Source organism: Corvus moneduloides, chromosome 1 (assembly GCF_009650955.1).
Source record: "Corvus moneduloides isolate bCorMon1 chromosome 1, bCorMon1.pri, whole genome shotgun sequence".
Taxonomy (NCBI): Eukaryota; Metazoa; Chordata; class Aves; order Passeriformes; family Corvidae; genus Corvus; species Corvus moneduloides.
The window spans coordinates 76,621,365-76,639,449 of NC_045476.1; the positions used below are offsets into that span (position 1 = coordinate 76,621,365).

At 42.3% G+C, this 18,085-nt stretch overlaps 1 long non-coding RNA gene across 1 annotated transcript in view; it reads right to left on the reverse strand.

The window, feature by feature from the left end:
• Positions 1-456: 456 nt before the first annotated feature.
• LOC116447456 overlaps positions 457-18,085 on the reverse strand; it is a 44,178-nt gene continuing 26,549 nt past the window's right edge. The window contains exons 2-3 of the long non-coding RNA XR_004241575.1: positions 2,241-2,310; positions 457-608 (exon numbers count right to left, since the gene is read on the reverse strand). This is a non-coding gene — a long non-coding RNA (uncharacterized LOC116447456). The remainder of the gene's footprint in view (positions 609-2,240; positions 2,311-18,085) is intronic.

Here is an 18,085-nt window from a genome sequence, read left to right on the forward strand (position 1 = left end):
AGAAGCAGGGGGTAGGAGGATTCTGGCTTGACTACCCATTGAAGGTGTCCAAAGTAGTCTGAACAAGCACTACCAGAGTGCAGGATGCAGCCAAGTTACTCAGCAGGCTCAGAGGCTCTGTCAATAAAGCAGTAGAAACTGTTTGGTGAAGCCTATCTTAGACACAGGCACATGTGAAGCAGTCCAGCCTTGCTCAAACTTCCAGCAGTAGGCAGTATGGAGAGACATGCAGAGATGGTAATCCTTCAAATTTCTTCTTTCTAAAAGCATTATTTTTAGCTTGGAAATCAACCAACAGTCTGAATTTCAGAAGACTACTTTATCCCTGGGTATGTGCCATTTCAGGCTTCCCCAAAGATGGCAAATGCTCAGCCCTGCCAACATGCTGGGAAATGCATCTGGCACACTGCAGCCCACTGCAGCCTCCAGAGTGAAGCCTGAACTTGCATCCAGGAAAGGAAAGGACCACAGCTCTGTGCTTACCTTCAGGAAGACCATAATGAGGACAAGGATGGGTCTCAGCTGGAGCACTTTACGCCTGGTGTCCGTGTGTTTGTGATGGTAACAGAGGTGAATATCCAGGAAGGTGGCAGCAGCAAGAGCCTTACCTGGCCAACAGAGTGCAGAGAGGTATTCTCCCAGCATGCTTTAGCCTTCAAACTCTCATCTTTTTAACCTTCTTTTGCTGTCCCCTCTCACCTTTCCACGCCTGTTGATTACCCCAGAAGATTTCTCTGCCTGCCAAATGAGTTTATTTCAATCCTGGGACACAAACCTTGCTCCCATACTACTTCAGACAATGGCCTTTGTTACCAAAACCATGGAGGCAGGGAATGACTGTGAGTGATTCATACACTACTGTTTCTGTTCTAGCATTATAACACCAGATATGCTGACCTCTGCAAGCCCTTGAAATTTCTTCTACTTTTCCCCACTGATTTCCTCCTTATTGTTACTGATTAATTGCTTGCACTGCAGTCCTGCTGTAGGACCAGGGTTTAAAGACATCCCTCAGTAGAAGACATCCACATGTACTTGTTTTCCAAATCTGAAGAGAAGAACTAGTTTTCCCAAAACCTTTTTTTTTTAACTGTAGCCTGCTGATTCTGAATTCTCAGTCTCTAAGTTCCCACTCACTAAAGGAAATACCAGTTTCCTCTAACTCAATTTCTGAAGGAAGGGGTCAAGGGAGAAGATGGTCAGAATATATGAGGGCAGATTTGTAGCAACTCAGCCCGTCAGACCCACAGGAGACGTAGGGAGGAGCAAGAGAAGGACAAACATTTGATTTAGCCCAGCAGAAGTGGGCTAGTTCTTCTACTCGCCAGTGCTGTGTTTGGTTAGATCCTTCTTGGCCCCATCCTTCAGACTTGGAGGGAAATGTGATCAAAATTCCATGTTCTCACTGAGTAGAAGAGCAGCTACTGTAAGCAGCTGACATTTGTCAGTTCCAGGAGAGTCTTGTCTTCCTTTTCAACCACTACTGGCTGGGTTGGCTGCCTCTCCAGGGATGTATCTAAGAGAAGTGCAGAAGTGCAGACATCTGAGTGGTTTCCACCTGCCCATAGTTGATTCTGTATTTAAGTACCCCCAGGGTCCCCAGGCAGGAGCCACACTCCAAGGGTGAGAAACAGAAAACAGATGGTCATGTGAAACAGACCATCCCATCTAGGGGCATTTCAGGACATATTTATTAGTCAGGAGCATGCACCACAACAAAACATCGCTCTCCTTCTATAGGGAAAAGCCTTTGATGGTTGGTTAGTAATGACTAAAAATTAGACAAATCCATAGTCCAGGCTCTAAGTATGCCAAAAAGGGCCGTGTGCTGGCAAACATGCTATACAGCTTGTTCATTTCCTGTACGCTGTTTGAAGCAGCCAGAGCCCTTTCTCACTATTTAGTCCTTTGAATGCAGAGTAAAATAAAAACAGAAGAAGAAACATGTCGCTAGCAAAACTTCCAAGCTCAGCACTTCAGGAGGCACTTGAACACAGGGAGAGCAGACAGAAGACCCCCCAGAGCTGGGAAAGCCCCCACTTACAGCATCTGTTCTGCATAGTCTGCTCTGTGGAGATGTTAATAAATTTGTCTCTTGCCTGCACAGCTGTCATTCACAAGGTCACTTTTTTCCACCAGAAAGAGGACCTGACAACTCTCTCATGGCCTTACAGACACAAGCAGTGTTATAGGTAGAAGCCTATAAAAAACCAATCAGTCCATGAAGTGCACATGCTTACATGTTCTTTCAGGTGGGATCATGTCAAGTTCCTCATCAGTCCAGTCTCAAAGCCCACATGGTCTAGGATCCTGTGTTTGAAAGAGGAACAGAAAATTGGTGGACTTAAAAAAAGCATTAACAGTCTAACATCCCCTGCTTGCTCCTTGTGAAGTGTCCCTGGAGGGTGTGATCTACATCCTGAATGTCCTTCCTTGTTTCAAGGACAAAGTCATCACACACCATTTTGCTGGGGCACTCATTTCCCAAGATATCCACTTCGCAGTCTAAGAACTTCCAACTGAACTCAGCATTGATTTCTTTTCTGAGCCCATCGGTGAACGCTGCATACATATAAGACATTCAACCTGCTCAGCCTATTCCACCAGCCCCAGGTGCTTCAGGAGATGCAAGAAATCTTGCAGCAGGCAAGCATGCATCCACACCAACCCCTCTGAGGGTGAGATTTGCACTCAGATTTGAACTCAGCTCTCGGCCTCTCTAGCATCCTGTGCTGGGGGATACCAGAAGCTGCTAGTCAGTATTTTACAGACATGTTTCTTTCTGTGCACTTTGTCTGTGTTTTTTTTGTCTTAAATGCCAAGACAGAAGCTCTTGATTCATCTTAATTAGGTTTTTATTATTTTTAAGTGATTTTATCACATCTGCACTTGTCCCCTTCCTGAGGCAGCTCACCACCATCTCCAGATAGCCTAGTCCCTAACATCTTACTGCGATCCTTTTAATTCCTACATCACAGAAAATGAAAACTGCTTGGGCAGGAGACCGCATTTTTCTATAGCATACATATTAATACTATTTGACAAAACATCTTTTACAGAAAAAGTCAAAATAGGCATCTGAGGAAGAGTGATGGGATCTTTCGGAGGTGTATTTTTTAGAAGAACATAACTCAGCCTCTGCATGCACACTTCTCTCCATTGGCTATGAAAGAGCTCAGATGACAGGCTCAGGTGAAGACGTCTGCTCTGTGGTTAAGGGAGATGAAACCTGGCCAAGATGCCAAATCCTGAACAACAAATAATAGACAAAATTGCACTGCTGGCTTCTAAAGTGAGGCTGTGTAGTTAGTTACCACCACTCTCCACAGGGAGCAGAAGTTTCTATCAAGCTGCCTTCAGTAGGACCCAAGTCTTTTTTCAGAGCTCATATCAAGTGTTCCAAGTCACATGAATATTTTGCCTGCCCCTCTAGTGTATCTTATTTTGAATGTGCCAACAATTTAGCTTTATCTGCCATTGTATTGGGCCTTTGCCTGCTTTGCTGAAGTCTCACTGACATGTTGCTCTCAGTGAAGCACCAGGCTTCAACTAAAATAAATAACTTCATCAATTTCACCTCCTTATTCCCATTCCCCTCTCCAGGCTGCCAATATATTTGTTAAACAATATTAGACCTTGACACTTGTGTGCCAACAATTTTTCAGACACAAAAGTTTGCTATTTTTTTGTGTCTGTTGCCTCGAATTTCTTAGACAGCTTTTGGTTTATGGCTTCTCATCATGTGAGAGCTTTAATTTTTCTTTAGTAAACACTTAACCAAGATCTTATCAAAGTTCATTAATAGAAGAATGTGGGATGCTGGAATTTTGGTTTGGTGATTTTTATTTGTTTGGTTCAGATTTTTTTTTTTTTTTTGGTACAGAAATCAGGATGGAAACACATAGATGCAATTGCAAGATCCATTCCCAGAGTGTATGCAGTGCATTTCAAGTCCATGAATAAACTTCTTCTCATCTTAGTTACACCAGTGCAAACTAAGAAATCAAGCAACAGCTTTGTTAGTTTTGGCTGATTACTTGGGCAGACTTAGCCTAACTGAAAGAAAAACCTGCTAAAAGTGTTTCGAGAAGTTTACAGTCTGATCAGATAGCATATTATAAATATAATAAGCTAGTATTTTCAATAACAATTTCATTTATAAAATCACCTTGTCCAATGCACTGGAAACACTATATACTTGCATATACCAGTACTTTGTTACTGAATGCACATGTTAATGCAGTAACAGTGATCTGGAGAACTCAGTAAGAAGAGATGAGAATGAGAAAGAAAACCAGCAAACATGAAGAACCCAAAGAAAATTTAAAAAAAATATTTGTTATGAGATATGTCACTGTGTCTTTCCTTGCTGTTATTTTCTGTACAGTGCAAAACAAAGGAGGTGGGTAGGAGGAAATGCACAGGAGATTAAATAACGGGGGTTGTAAGATTCCTCCAGAAACAGTGCACACCGCCCCAGGGCATTGGGAAGCAGCTGATCATCCCAGCACTGGCCTGTTTGGCCCATGAGCTGGCATGTCACCAGCCCCACCCAGACCCAGAGCTGACAGACATTCCAGTCTAACACCATTTCCGACAGAAAGACAGAGAGTTGTGTCCTGCCTCTCCCAGCCCAAGAGCAGAGGTGCCAAGATGATACGGAACTTGACCAAAATCTGGGAGGGAAGAATGAAGCTTAAGCCGTATTCACGCGCGCAGGCCTTCTTTTGTTATTTTAACCCAGTTATCGAAGCAATGTGTTCCTGTTGATTTTTAAACCCTATTTTGTTTTGAAAAGGCCAAACTGCGTCACTGGATGCATTGTCTGGTAATAGAGCTCCCAAGAGAGGGGAACTTCCAGCCAAGGTCCGAACCGGCTCAGCAAACTGAGGAGACGTGGGGATTTGAAACCAAAGATCTAGTCTGAAAGGGGTGGTCCCAATGTGAAATGATGGAGAGCACAGGGAAGGGGTGCCCATGGAGAGGCTGCAAAGGCATGGGAAAGCAGCAGGCACATTGGCCATGGAGGGGCCACGTTGACATTGGCAGATGGATACTGGCTCTCATCATAATTTGGGGCTGTGGCATGTTGATGTGAACAAGCCTTTCACAGCTGACATGTTTTTTTCCTTTTTGACTTGCAGTTCTACATTTTGCAGACCCAAAATTGCCTGGAAAATAAGTCTGGGGAAAGTACGACATCCACTTAGTCCTGAGAGGTAACACTGAGGGGATGTATCATCAATAATGTTTTTGGAAAACAGGGAAGCCAAGAGAGATGACTAGAGGAGGAGGATCGCTTTACAAAATGCTAGCCTACAAAGAAAGACTTTTGACCTATAGGATGGGGAAACACACGTGGGGTTAGGGCTGGGAAACAGGTATGAATAAAAAAAAGACAAAGGAGAAGTGGTCAGAGTCATTCTGATGGAGAAGGAGAGTGGGAAACCCAAAGAAAGGAAAGCATTATGCAAAGGGCAGGGTAGGACAGAGAGAAGCTGAGGAGGCTGGAAGGAGTGAATAATATGATGATGCTGGGAAGGCCTTTCCAAATGAAAGAGGGAAGCTAAGATGGTGAACCTGCAGGAGGGGAAGTCCTTCCTGTTTGGTACACAGCAGGAGAGGAACAGCTGCCAGTCATGGGAAACTCAGTCCGGGGAAGGAAACACAGAAATGCATACAATAGGGGATGGAGAAAAGACAAATCTGCATGGCAATGAAAATGATCTTTCATTTATCCTGGACAGGACATTTGCTGCTCATCTCTTTGGACTTTTTATTTCCCTCTCTCCATTTTCTAGGTTACTACAAGCATATGAGATCCCTGCTGAAGCTCACATGGTTTCTGTGCACAGAGGGACATGGAGATCTCAATATATGGTGTCTCCTACTAAAAACAGTTTTTGCTGCCACATGAAAATGCATTTAACTTGCATATGGATGACATTTGCAAATTCCTTCAACGATGAGCTTTAGCTGTCATAACTGTCTCAGTATTCCTGTTTCCCTTATACCTGTAGTCTGTCTGCGGAGATAAAGCAACTGAGAAAGAATACAGATTTTCTTCTTCAGAAAATCCTTATTTTTGTCTTATCAGTGAAATAAGTACATCCTGTGCACAGAGACTAGAAAAAGAATTTAAGAATCCAAGTTGCTCAAGACCTTACCATTGGCTTACACTGCCAGATTATTATAAAATGGCTTAAGTAAATAAATAACATTGCATTGTCCAAAAAATCCTTTCTTGGACAGCTCTGTATCCAAGCTCTTTATGCAGTGAAGGTAACATTAACATCTTCCTGGTCCTTTAAAAAGTAGTCTGTTACATTGCTATAAAAAACGTGGGGAAAAGATACTCCAAAATTATTCCATATAAGGAAAATCTGAAGCATAATTTATTACAGCCATAAATTCTCATGTAAATGTCAGCAACCAGTAGATCCCAGACTTCAGTGATGGCAACTCTCCTAGTAGGAAAGATTCAGTGTTTAGTTTGTGGCCGTAAAAACGCGCATCTGTAGCCTTTGGACTGCCTGTATTCAGAAACTGCCTCCCAGCCAACAAAAGAGACTCAAGTGTGACAGATTCCCATTAGGATTTGTGTCATGGCAACAAGAGCATTGGCAAAGCAGGGTGGTCAGCATGGGACACTGTGTGTTGTCTCTCAGCTTTCATCTGGGAAACTTAAGACACCTTTACTATGGAAACCATGTGCCACTGCAGCAAGACAACAGAAGCCTGTTGCCTAAAATTGGAGGTTGTTTGTCACTCATCACTCCCAGGGCTTTGGGGATCCACAATACCTTGAGACACTCAGTTTGGAGAAGATATGAATTCAACTTGAAGGCTGGTACTGGAGGTGCAGGAATAACAACAGGGCAAGGGAAAGCAGAGTGTTGAGGTAAGGAGCCAGTTTCTACCCCTGGGCTAACTTCTTGTGTGTTTTTTATTTAATAAGGCTGACATGTTTCACCTGTGCTTTCTTTAGCCCAGGGGAGTAGAGTCCTCATGCCCATGGCCACTTTCATGCCCTTCTCCTTAGCTCTGTCTCTGCCCTTACCTTGGCCTGCTCCCTGGCATGCTTGAAAGAGCCTTTGCCTCTGCAGCAGGGTAATTTAGGTGCAAGGCAGGAGATTATTCAAGACAAAAAGCAACACCAAGGTTGCTCCAGCTTGTACTGTGTTCAGTTGCAATACAACCTGCCAAGGTAGAGATGCTTTCCATGTTCAGAAATAAAAATAACTTATTTACAGGTTAACATTCTCAAGGTGAAAAACCAGCACATATTCAGTGGAAGGAGCACGTCAGGAACCAGGATGCTTTTCTTTTCCTTGTTTTCTCATTTCTCATCTCCTTTGCTTCAGGGTTGTTCTCTTTCTTTCTCTACTTCACTCCCAGCAAATTTGAAACTCTTCCCTTATTTCTGTCCCCTGTTGCCTTTCTCTGCAACACCCGTACCCAGTCCCAAAATTACAGCTTTCCAGCAGTGGTGGGAAGGAATAATGGGGCTGGCTCACACACTCAACACACAGCCCTTTCCCGGGATGATAGTGGTGATGGGTCTGTGACTCCAGCTGGCCCAGCTCACAGGTTGTGGCTAACCTGTTTTATAGGTGAGATGACATCTTTGGAGCAAACCTTCTGGAGATGCTTACTATACACTTTGCAGCAGCAAGGCACAGTCCCTCCCTCCAGGGCTACTCAACTGGCTTTGGAGAATGCAGCCTGACCACACAGTATCAGCCATTGACTTTGAAGCCAAATTCCTCGCTGATTGCTCTTTTTTTCCTCAAAGATGAATGTTTGCAGGCAGTAAGTATGAGGTGGCTCAAACACTCTTGCTGTTCCTTCCCCACACACTAAAAATGACTGGGAATTTTTCAGTGAGTACCCTTTCACGTTAGTAGGTGCACAAGACCATCAGAGAGAATGGAGCAAGCTGTATTTTTATTTGGTGCAAAGATGTCCAAAACTAAAGCAAAGATCCAGGGAGGATTAGGTACAAAAGGAGACACTGTGAAGGTAGGTGATGTGGGGAGCACCCTTCAGAAGGTCCTCTTCAGGCTTGGATGGGGCTTTGATGACATTTGGCACTCACTGAAAAAGGCCTTGTCTGCATCAGCCTATTACTCATGTCAACAGCTTGCTCTTCAAGTCAGCCTCAGGACCTGCTGGGGCCCCAGGTCATACAAGCAGAAGAGCTGCTGCCTCAGATCTTCCTACTGGAAAGCAAATGGAAAGGTGCAGCTTTGGGGAAGAATTGGTCCCTAAACTCTAGAGGAATTGTCAGGTACTTACCAAGAGGTCATCACTGTTTTTGCAAGATCAGCCTTCCTATACATTTTAAAGCTACACATTTAGATTTGAAGCCTTAGAAAAGAAAGATGTCTTTTAAATGATTGTTTTAATTTCCAACCACCATATTTTAAAGCCAGTCTCCTCAGAAAGTGAAGGCCATTTGAATGAACGTCTTAAACTTTTTCTCCTTGCTTCTCCACTTCCCCTTTCTGCTCCTGTCAAGAGTGGCTCTGACTGCTTCAGCCTTTCTTTTGATTTTAAAAACACAGATGTAAGCAGATAATGAGGCCACAGGAGGAGAATCCTTCAGGATGTCTTGTTTGGTTTGGAAATATTTAAATGTCTGCTGCATTTCCTTTGAGCACAAGGCAGGAGTCTGTGAAAGGGCACTGCTCCTTCTGCTACCCACAGTACTGCTAGGGGTGGGAGAGTGTGCGTGCATGCAAGCATATGTATGCATGTGTGCATGAGAAGGTTTCTAATCTTTTCAGCATGGTTCTTTTTCCTGGGATAATGCAAAACATTTCTGTAGGTCACATTTCCCTGGAGGAAAAGATTTTAACTCAAGTAATTCAGGTGAAGCTTGTTCTATCTAAATAGTCTGTCAGTTTCACATTATTACAACAAATTCATAACTTTCTAAATCACAGTGAAGAATGATTTTTTTGTGGTTTGGATAGGTTTAAGTGCTTGTGGCCCTTATGAATGATAGTTGGTTGTTTTAGATTAAGATATCACAATCAAGATGAAAATTTTATTATTGTGTCCTACATAAAATAGTGAATGGCTGTTGGATAAATTACATGATGAGTCTGAGAATCAGAGTCAATCACCTTTGCAGTGTGGGTGGTACAAAGCAGTTGCCCAAGAAACCCTAACACAGGAAGAGAAACATTCCTCATTTTTCTCCATGAAGTTAAAACTGCGTTGCAGGCTGCTCTCAACTTCCTATTGACAAACACCTTGTGGTCTGACTACCACTGATGGTCCCTGGGCAGAGGTGGAATATAACTGATTAAAAGGCAAGGACACTTCATGGTAGACAAATGTGCAGAGAAGATCCATGGGTTATACCACAGACAAATAAATAAATTTAATATCCATGGACTTTTCATAAGATTTGAAAAGTCAGTCACATACAAACCATGGTTTCATCCAAAGATAGCTGAGGTCTATAGAAAGTATTAATAATAAAGTGTTGTATACAGAAATGTTCAAAAGAATTGGCAGTATTCATGCTAGAAAGAGTTGTGCCATTGCCAAACATGAAATATCACTTGTTGGCTTCACTAATCTTGTTTAGGCCCTGCAGTTCAAATTTAGAATATAGCTATCGATACAAAGAGGAACAGAATAAATTTGCAATACATAAATAATAGAAAATTACAGTCTGATCCAAGAAATCTTATGAACTTGAGAATGCCCTGACCGTGACAAATGATTGTGACATTTTGAAGTGATTTGTTTGGATTTTCAGAAATAAGATTGTTTCAAACGAGCATAAGTTACAAATACTATTCCACACTGGTTGTGCCCACATACACTATCCCAACATGTGCTTTTAAGCCTCATCTTAATTATGTTTTTTTCACTGTGTCTTTTATTGCCTATGCCTTTGTATGTCATCTTAATCCTTGCACACTGACATATCAATGTTTTTTTACCCATCATAAAGAAACCTCTCAGCTTCCTTTTTTAGCTCACACATTTTTCAAAACAAACTAGTGGAAGGATGAAAATCTCCAAATGTTTTATTTTAATTTCTAAGGAGACAATAAATGTGAGGAAATGTTTTTAATGTAACACATTGTATCAGTGGAGACTGTATTGTAAAGAGCATTTTTTTTCTATTTCAGTTCATTGTGCCAACAGCTGAGTGATGCAGCTACTCTACTGTTAAAAATAGTAGTACTATTACAAGTTTAAAGCAGGATACCACGAAATGCACTCTACAACCACAAATGCATTCCAAAGTGCTGTTGCTAGTAAATACATGTCCTGGGCTTGTCTTGTGGGCAAGCCAGAGAGTGGGATAAATCCATGTACTAAGGATGGACATTAGATGAGAGCTCAGTGAACACACACAGGCATGCAAGCCTGCACACACACACACACACACGCACTCACACACATGTATAAAAGTAAATATTTATTAAATGGACGTCTCAGTGTCAGCCCTGCTCTGTACGATGACATGATCCAAGTCTAGAAGCCTCAGCTCAAAACAAAACAACCTGTGAATACTTGACCTGGAAACAGTGAGAAATTCTTCTGAAATTCACTGATCTTCTAACATTTAACCCTTACCAGCTCCACTTCTGGTGTCTGCATGGATATTTGAGGCAGACCCTGAGTGGCAGAAAGTGAGATATGATATAACTATATATCTCCAATAGATTAGCTGCCTTAGGAAAGTAGGGCCAGATGAAATAGGATGTGTTCTGAACAAGGGAAGAAAAAACACACAGAGTACATGCTGCTCCCAGAAGGATAAAAAAGAAAGAAAACCTTTGAAACAGCAAAGATTGTTACATTCAAATTACTCCTTCCTAAGTCTGTAATTTCTCAGCTAGGTCAAAACAGAAAATGAGTGATTACTGTTACAACTGGCATACACTCTGCACTTTGGCTGCATTTAAGATACACAACATTTTCCAGAGAATCATGTTGGACAATTTGTCTTGAGTATTTTAAGCCTTTTTCACATGTCCTGAAAGACATAAGCAATAAAATACCTTAAGGAGTGCAGTGGCTGCAGAGGGGAGAAGGCATGGGCCCAATGTCAGGGCACCCGGGTGCTTTCCTGACTCTGTTCCCATCTATCATACAAACTCCAGATGGATTGCTGACACCGATACTCCCCAGCTCGGCTGCCTAAAGTTCAAAATCTCTTTGCAAGAGTAATTTCCAGTGTCAATAGTACTGTTTATCTTCACCCAGAAGAAAAAGTAGCTGCACCTAGATACCTAACTCCAGATTGACAGGCAGAAATAAGCACTGTGGTTTGCAGAACTAAGCTCCCACGGGGTCAATGTGTGGTGCTGTACCTGTTTGCATATCTGTGCTGCCTAACTTGCATGGTAAGGAGAGAGAGTCCTCAAAGAAGTTTCTCAGCAGGAAATGTACTTTGGTTCTAGGCAGACCCCACATTCCCAGTGCCCTTGTCATCCAGGCTGGTCATCTGCTGTAATGGGGTCTCACTTCTCCTTGCTGAGGTTACTTCCTTATGGAAAACAGATGAGGAGAGAGAAGCATTGAGGATTAGGGGGGCTCTCACCTTGTGTTCAATATGGGTGATCACACACATATATAGGAAACCAAACGGCACTACTGAGTTGCCCAGACCAGACCCAAATTTGGCTTCTCCAAGGGGGATCCTGTCTCTCCCCACTGCCTTCATACACAGCCTAGGGACACTGGGCTTCCACCTTTGGCAACTACCCAGTATTTTCCTTATCCCAAATAATGTGCTGTATTCTATAAATTTCTTTGAGCAGCATTCCCCCGATTTCTTCTATTATATTAAAATCCCTCAAATTCATTTAGATAACTCCTAGTTTAGCACTAAAGAAGCAATCATGTAAAAATATTACACCATTCAGCCTTCTTATAAGGGCATCTTTATACTCTTGTCAAACTTGAAATACGTGCTCTGGCCATATTAAGTTAAACACCCTTCCACTTTGTCATAAATCAATTACTTTTCTCCAGAGAATTTCTCTTTAAATTCAGGGTCACAGTTATATTCCAGACTCAAATTTAGTTGCTGCTATTAACATGGAAATGGACAAAAAATTTAAATTCTTCTTTGTGAAACCAAATTCCTCAAGCATGGCTCTAACCAGAAGAATGAATGTAAAAGTAGAATTATGGGTTCCACTGTCTTTGTTCTCCCCATGAGCTCTGATCCACTTACTGGTAGACATCTTTTTACCAATTGCTAATATGGAAAACCTGACGAGGCAGGGACAATAAGGATGATCTGGAGAACTACAGTCTCACCTTGATCCCTGTGAACATGATGAAACAAAATATCCTGGAAATCATTTCCAAACACATAAGAATCAAGATTGAGAGTATTCACTGTGTGTTTATGCAGGGGAAATAATGCCTGACTGACCTGATGGCTTTCTACAATGAAGTGACTCAGTTCATGTAAAGTGGTGGCCAATACACCAGGTGGGTGTGGTGCCTGTCAGAGGGACTCAACAGGCTGGATAAATTGGCCGACCTGAGGCTCATGATGTTCAGTAAGGGGAAGTGCAAAGTCGGGCACGTGGAAAGGAATAACCCCATGCACCAATACAGGCTGGAGCCTGGCCAGCTGGATATCAGCTTTGCAGAAAAGGATCCAGGGGATCCTTGTGGACCCCCAGTTGCCCATGAACCTGTAGGAGCTTTGGGGTGTTCAGTCTGGACCGGGCGTAGACGGACGGGGACGGTCGGTGATGAGAGATCTCTATAAGCAGATCTTGGGACATGCGGTTTATTGCAAAGGGCGTGGGTATAGGGGCACTGCTTAGAGCTGCAGCTGGCAGCTCTGAGCAGGCCCAAGAGAGCAAGAGTAAGCGGGTAAGAGAGAGAGAGCGAGAGGAATGAGAGTGAAGAAGAAGTGATGAGAATAGAATGGAAGGGTGAAGTCTTGGTTACAGTACAATAAATCATCTTCTGTACTGAATATTCTAATTGTCACTAACCAATCTAATACAAGATACAAATCCTATAGCATTTACATACAGCCTATAAGAGTTCTTATATTACCATAGAGTGTTACATCTTAACTTCTAAAAACTACTCTTTGGACCCCTTCTGCTGAGCTAGTAGGGTCTGCTCTGACCCTTGGACCTGCCTGCAAGCAGAGGGTATTGTTCAATCAAGAGGGGATTATCTTCGGTGGCCATACCATTGTTTTCTAGTTGTTCAGTAACTAAGACCTGGTATTTCAAAAGCGGCTTTCATTTCGATGTCGCTTATAGTTTCCATATTCCCAAAATCTTTTGTCGGGCAATCATATTTATAAGGCTTTCCTGTTTCATCTTCCCCAACTTGAACCAGCAACAAACCCACAAGGCAAAGAAGGTCGACAGTATCCTGGGTTGAACTAGGGAAAGCATTACTGGCAGGTCAAGGGATATGATCATTCTCCTCTATTCATCACTGGTGAGACCGATACGGAGCGCTGGGTCTGGATCTGGGCTCCCCAGGACCAGAGATGAGTGAACATTCTGGAACAGGTTCATCAGGGAGCCACAAAGGTGGTGAGGGACTGGAGCAATTATCATATGAGGAGAAGCTGGCAGAGCTGTGACTGTACATTCTAGAGTAAAGAAGGTTCAGAGGAATCTCATCAATCTAGATAAATACCTGAAAGGAGGGAAGATAGAACCAGATCTTTCTCAGTGGTACACAGGGACAGGACCAGAGAAAATGGGCACAAACTGAAATACAGGAAATTCCATTTAAATACAAGAAAAAAACCTTTTTTTTTTTTTTTTTTTTTACTGTGAGGATGGTCACACACTATAAAAGGCTGTCCAGAGAGGTAGCAGAGACTCCATTCTTGGAGATACTCAAAACCCAAGAAGACGCAACCCTGAGAAATTTGCTGTAGCTGAAACCACCTTGAACTGAATGGTCTGCAGATCTGCCTTCCCACTTCAGTTGTTCCGTGGTCCTGTGACCCATACAATCCTTTTGTCTAATCTCTTACTGTGCACAGGCCACAGAGTTTCATTCATGGCTTCCTCACACACACGAGTCAGACATGCTAACTGAAAAAACCATCACTTTTAGAGAGGCATCTGCACTTGGATATAAGATTTCGACTGATGGTAAAATCCACTACGCCCTTGGTGGAGTTATATCTCCAGTAATTTCCTTTGCTATTAAGAAAACACTCTTCACCTTACCTAATCATCATCCTCCACCATTAATATTTAACAGGTAATAATTTAAAATTTCAATCAACTAAATTAAGCCCTCATTTCTGCTTGTGCAAAAATACTGCATGCACTGAGTTCAAACCCAGTACAGGTGACTTGAACTATCCAGGCATTTCTGAGGGTGACACATCACCAAGAATTGAGGCCAACTATCTCTTTCAGACTGAGACAAGTTAAGGAGGGGACAATGGACTGCCAGACTAAAGAGAGAAGTGGATTGGCTGAGCAAGAAGGTAATATTTTTAAGATGCTTTTCAAAGTAAAATTATCCCCTCACTAATGAAATTACTACCCAGATGTGGGCAAAGGTTGCCTGTTTGAGATGCACCTCAGGTGCTGATGACTGCACCTACCCCTTCCAGTTTCCCCTGAAAATCCTTTCTTCCTCTCCTTAATGCCACCAAAAATTTCCTCTGCTTGGTTATTGCAGATCCAGAGCCTCTTGCAGAGAGTGAAATGCAAGCTAGACCCTGTGCTGTTATGATGTCCTTGAAGATTAGAAAATATCTGTATAGATTGTGTAATCCACAACCATTTTACCTGCCTTGAGAACACATACAGCTTCCCACTCATCAGAAAGGAGGGCATCTCTGTTAATTGGGAGCCTGAGGTTTCAACCTATTTTTGTGAAACAAAGGCACATGTAATCCACTATTGAAATTATTACAATAGCAAACTCACATTTTCACTTTTAATAGTTCACTTTACAAGCAAGACTTTGTATTCTTATTACTCTGCCATCCTGGTTTGGCTGGTGTCTAATCCCTACCACAGTACTTATTTTAGCTAATCATCATCATTTTTCTTTAAAGAAACCCACGCTAACCAAAGTGGTGAGGGAATTAAGTACATTATTTCTTTTGTAGCCCAATATCTCCATCTTATGGTCATAGCATGTATAAGGACTGAGCTCAGTATTCATTTTACTATGAATTGTAGTGGAGACTGCATAGCAGGTAAAACACAGTTTAGTATCTTATCTGAAATAGGTGAGATTTTTGTGGGTTTTTTTCAAAACTTTTAGGCTTTTTAAACTGAATTCTTCTACTGAACCTTTTTCTTAGGGAAGGGCGAGTACAAATTACTGGTGATTAATACTCTTTTCTACTTTGGCCTACCCTTGTCTACATCAGTGCTGCACCTCATAAGAAGACAGAAGCTATATGGACAATACGTATACATCTGTAGCTATTGTCCAGCGAACCGTGAATTGTCACCATTGTGCTTTTCTTCCACAGAATTCCAAAGGGAGAATAAGCCATGCCATATTTGCAGTATATTTTCATTAACGTTTGGAATCAAGGTCGTAGGGGACCAGGCAAAATCAGAAGCAGATACATTGCTAAAGTTTGTTTAGTGAATGCCTTAGTGCTGTCCTAGGTTGGCTGCTCATGATCTACACAGCCTAGAAAGACCCAGCTGAGCAGAGAGCAGAGGAGACCTGGAGGCAACAAGCTTGGCAGGAAGCAGCTGCTGGTAGAGAGATGTGATAGACAACAGCACTGATTGCTCTCTCAGAAATGCTCCCCACCATGTATTTCCATGGTGATATGGTACACTGTGGTTCACTGAGAGCAGTTTTGTTTGCATGGGACTAGAATATCAGCTCCTATCTCCACAGGAAAGAAGGATATGAATATGCTGAGGCCTCAAGATCACATGGGAATCTTGAAATTGGGCTAGCATACCAGCCAGGCTAGGGAATGTGCACTACACATCCAGCATACCTCCATTAATTATGTACACCTCTTCTGTCACATGATATTCCTGTCTTGTCTCTGAATGACAGCACAAATTGATTTTCTAGGCAGAGGGGAAAAAACCCCAGTGATATTGGGCCTAGCTAGCCTCAAAACATAAACTGTTTTATTTACCCATCTATGCCAGTCTCAGCACAGAGCGGGTCAGAGAATGTGCAAACAAGTTATTCTTTCAGGAATGTCAAAGAAAACCTATTTCTGCCGCAAAGATTTCCTCTAATCAGAGAACCAGGCAAGCAGCATACACTGTTTTACTTACTGTGACCACTTTGGACTGCTGCCTCTTCACAAAATTCTGAACAGCAAAACCTGCTAACCACACATTATCTTTTCCCAAGACCAAACATTTCTTCACACACTCGAGAAATTAAGTCAAAAGCCTATATTCATCAATACCACCTGGCAAAATTTGTACCGACAACACATTTTGAAGTGGGATAAGGAATAATTTTGACATATGAGTTAAGCACTTTCTGTCAGTCTTAATGAAGTCTAATGAAAATGGCAAATAAACAGTAGACCATCCAGCTTTTCTACCCACCACAGCTCTTCTGTTTGGTCAAGTGAGAGTCCGTCACCAAGTATATTGCCAGGACTGCTTCTAATAACTTAGGACACATGTGATGTTCCCATACTAGTCAGCGGCTGTGTTTTGAAAGAAGGTCTAGATTTTTTCCAAGGTTCATTTTAATACAAGCACCATTGCAAAAGCAGCACTGAGGGAAATTGTATCATAAGGAAGCATGCAGATTCCTGCTCTCATACAGTGCCTGTGTGGGCCCAGGAATAGGAAAGGCTCTGTAAGTGGGATGTAATACTTGCGCTTGTTTATTTAAAATAGTACCCGACTACTGAAAATCTACGAAGTATGAATTACATTGAATTGAAACATTCCCAATCCCACGTAAGCAGGAGTGAGTCCGGAATGGTTGCGTTCCATGATGCATACCATGGACTGAGGGACCACTTCCAAAAGATGCAAGCAGCATATACCTGTTTTCAGCAATGCAGACTTTCCTCTAAAATGAGACATCGCTACCTGGGCTTTATAAACAGAGTGATGGCAAAATGAAGGAATGGGAAGCCATTACTTCATACTTTGCCTTATCCTGTATTTTTTCAAGCAAAATTGAATCCCAGAATTCTCTGTTTAGTCCAATATTTACCAAGAAAACCTGTTTTGGATTTGTTGGTTAGAGCAAAGTCATGGCAGGGGCCAGAATTCGCAGCTTTCCCAGCTCTCTGCAGAGCAACTTGGGTTCCCACTGCTTAGAAAACCAGTGCAGGACCATGCAGGTAATCCAGCACGACAGCCCAGATGGGACTTTCTCATTTGAGTCTCTATTCATCATGTATCTGTGGATGACAAACAATTTAAGTGATCTGTGAGTTATTTCTGGTTATGGGACCTAGGGTGGCTCACACTGCGTCTAAATCTGCACGTGACAACAGCCAAGAATAAAGCTGAACCAGTACACAGCTCATTCTTGAATGAAAACAAATCAAGAGACTCAAATAACATCAAGTGTAATTGCAAGGAAGGAAGGTGGATCTAAAAGAGATATGTAGGAAGGACAGTTGCCATTCCAGGTGTTCTTTAATTGTAATGCTGGTAAGTTATAACATGGTCCTAAGTTCCAGAATCACCTCCTTGTGTAATCCAGACATGCAGAATAGCTGCTACACTTACAAAAAAAAATTGAGCGTTTTTTTACCTAGTATATCAGTAACTAAAAATAGTCAGTGGCCATTTACCACTACCAGAAAATCTGAAACATTAAGTCTCTGTTGCTTAAGGTACAATGCTTTGAAACAAGACACCTACCACCTTGCTTTGATTGCATCAGTAAAAACAGGCAGCTGATCTTCCTAAAAGATGGTGAGGGTCATTGTTCCTTTCCCAATTTAAATCTGATTTTCTCAGTTTGCTATAGAGAAGTCTCATATGGGTCCCATAGCACACAGTCTGGCATTCTCCCTGCAAGGTCAGGAAAGGCCTGCAAAGGGTAGATAATACAGGAACACTTCTCTGCAAGACAAACCCCAGGGGAGCGAGTTTTAAGATTGTGGAGGGATAATGCCTGC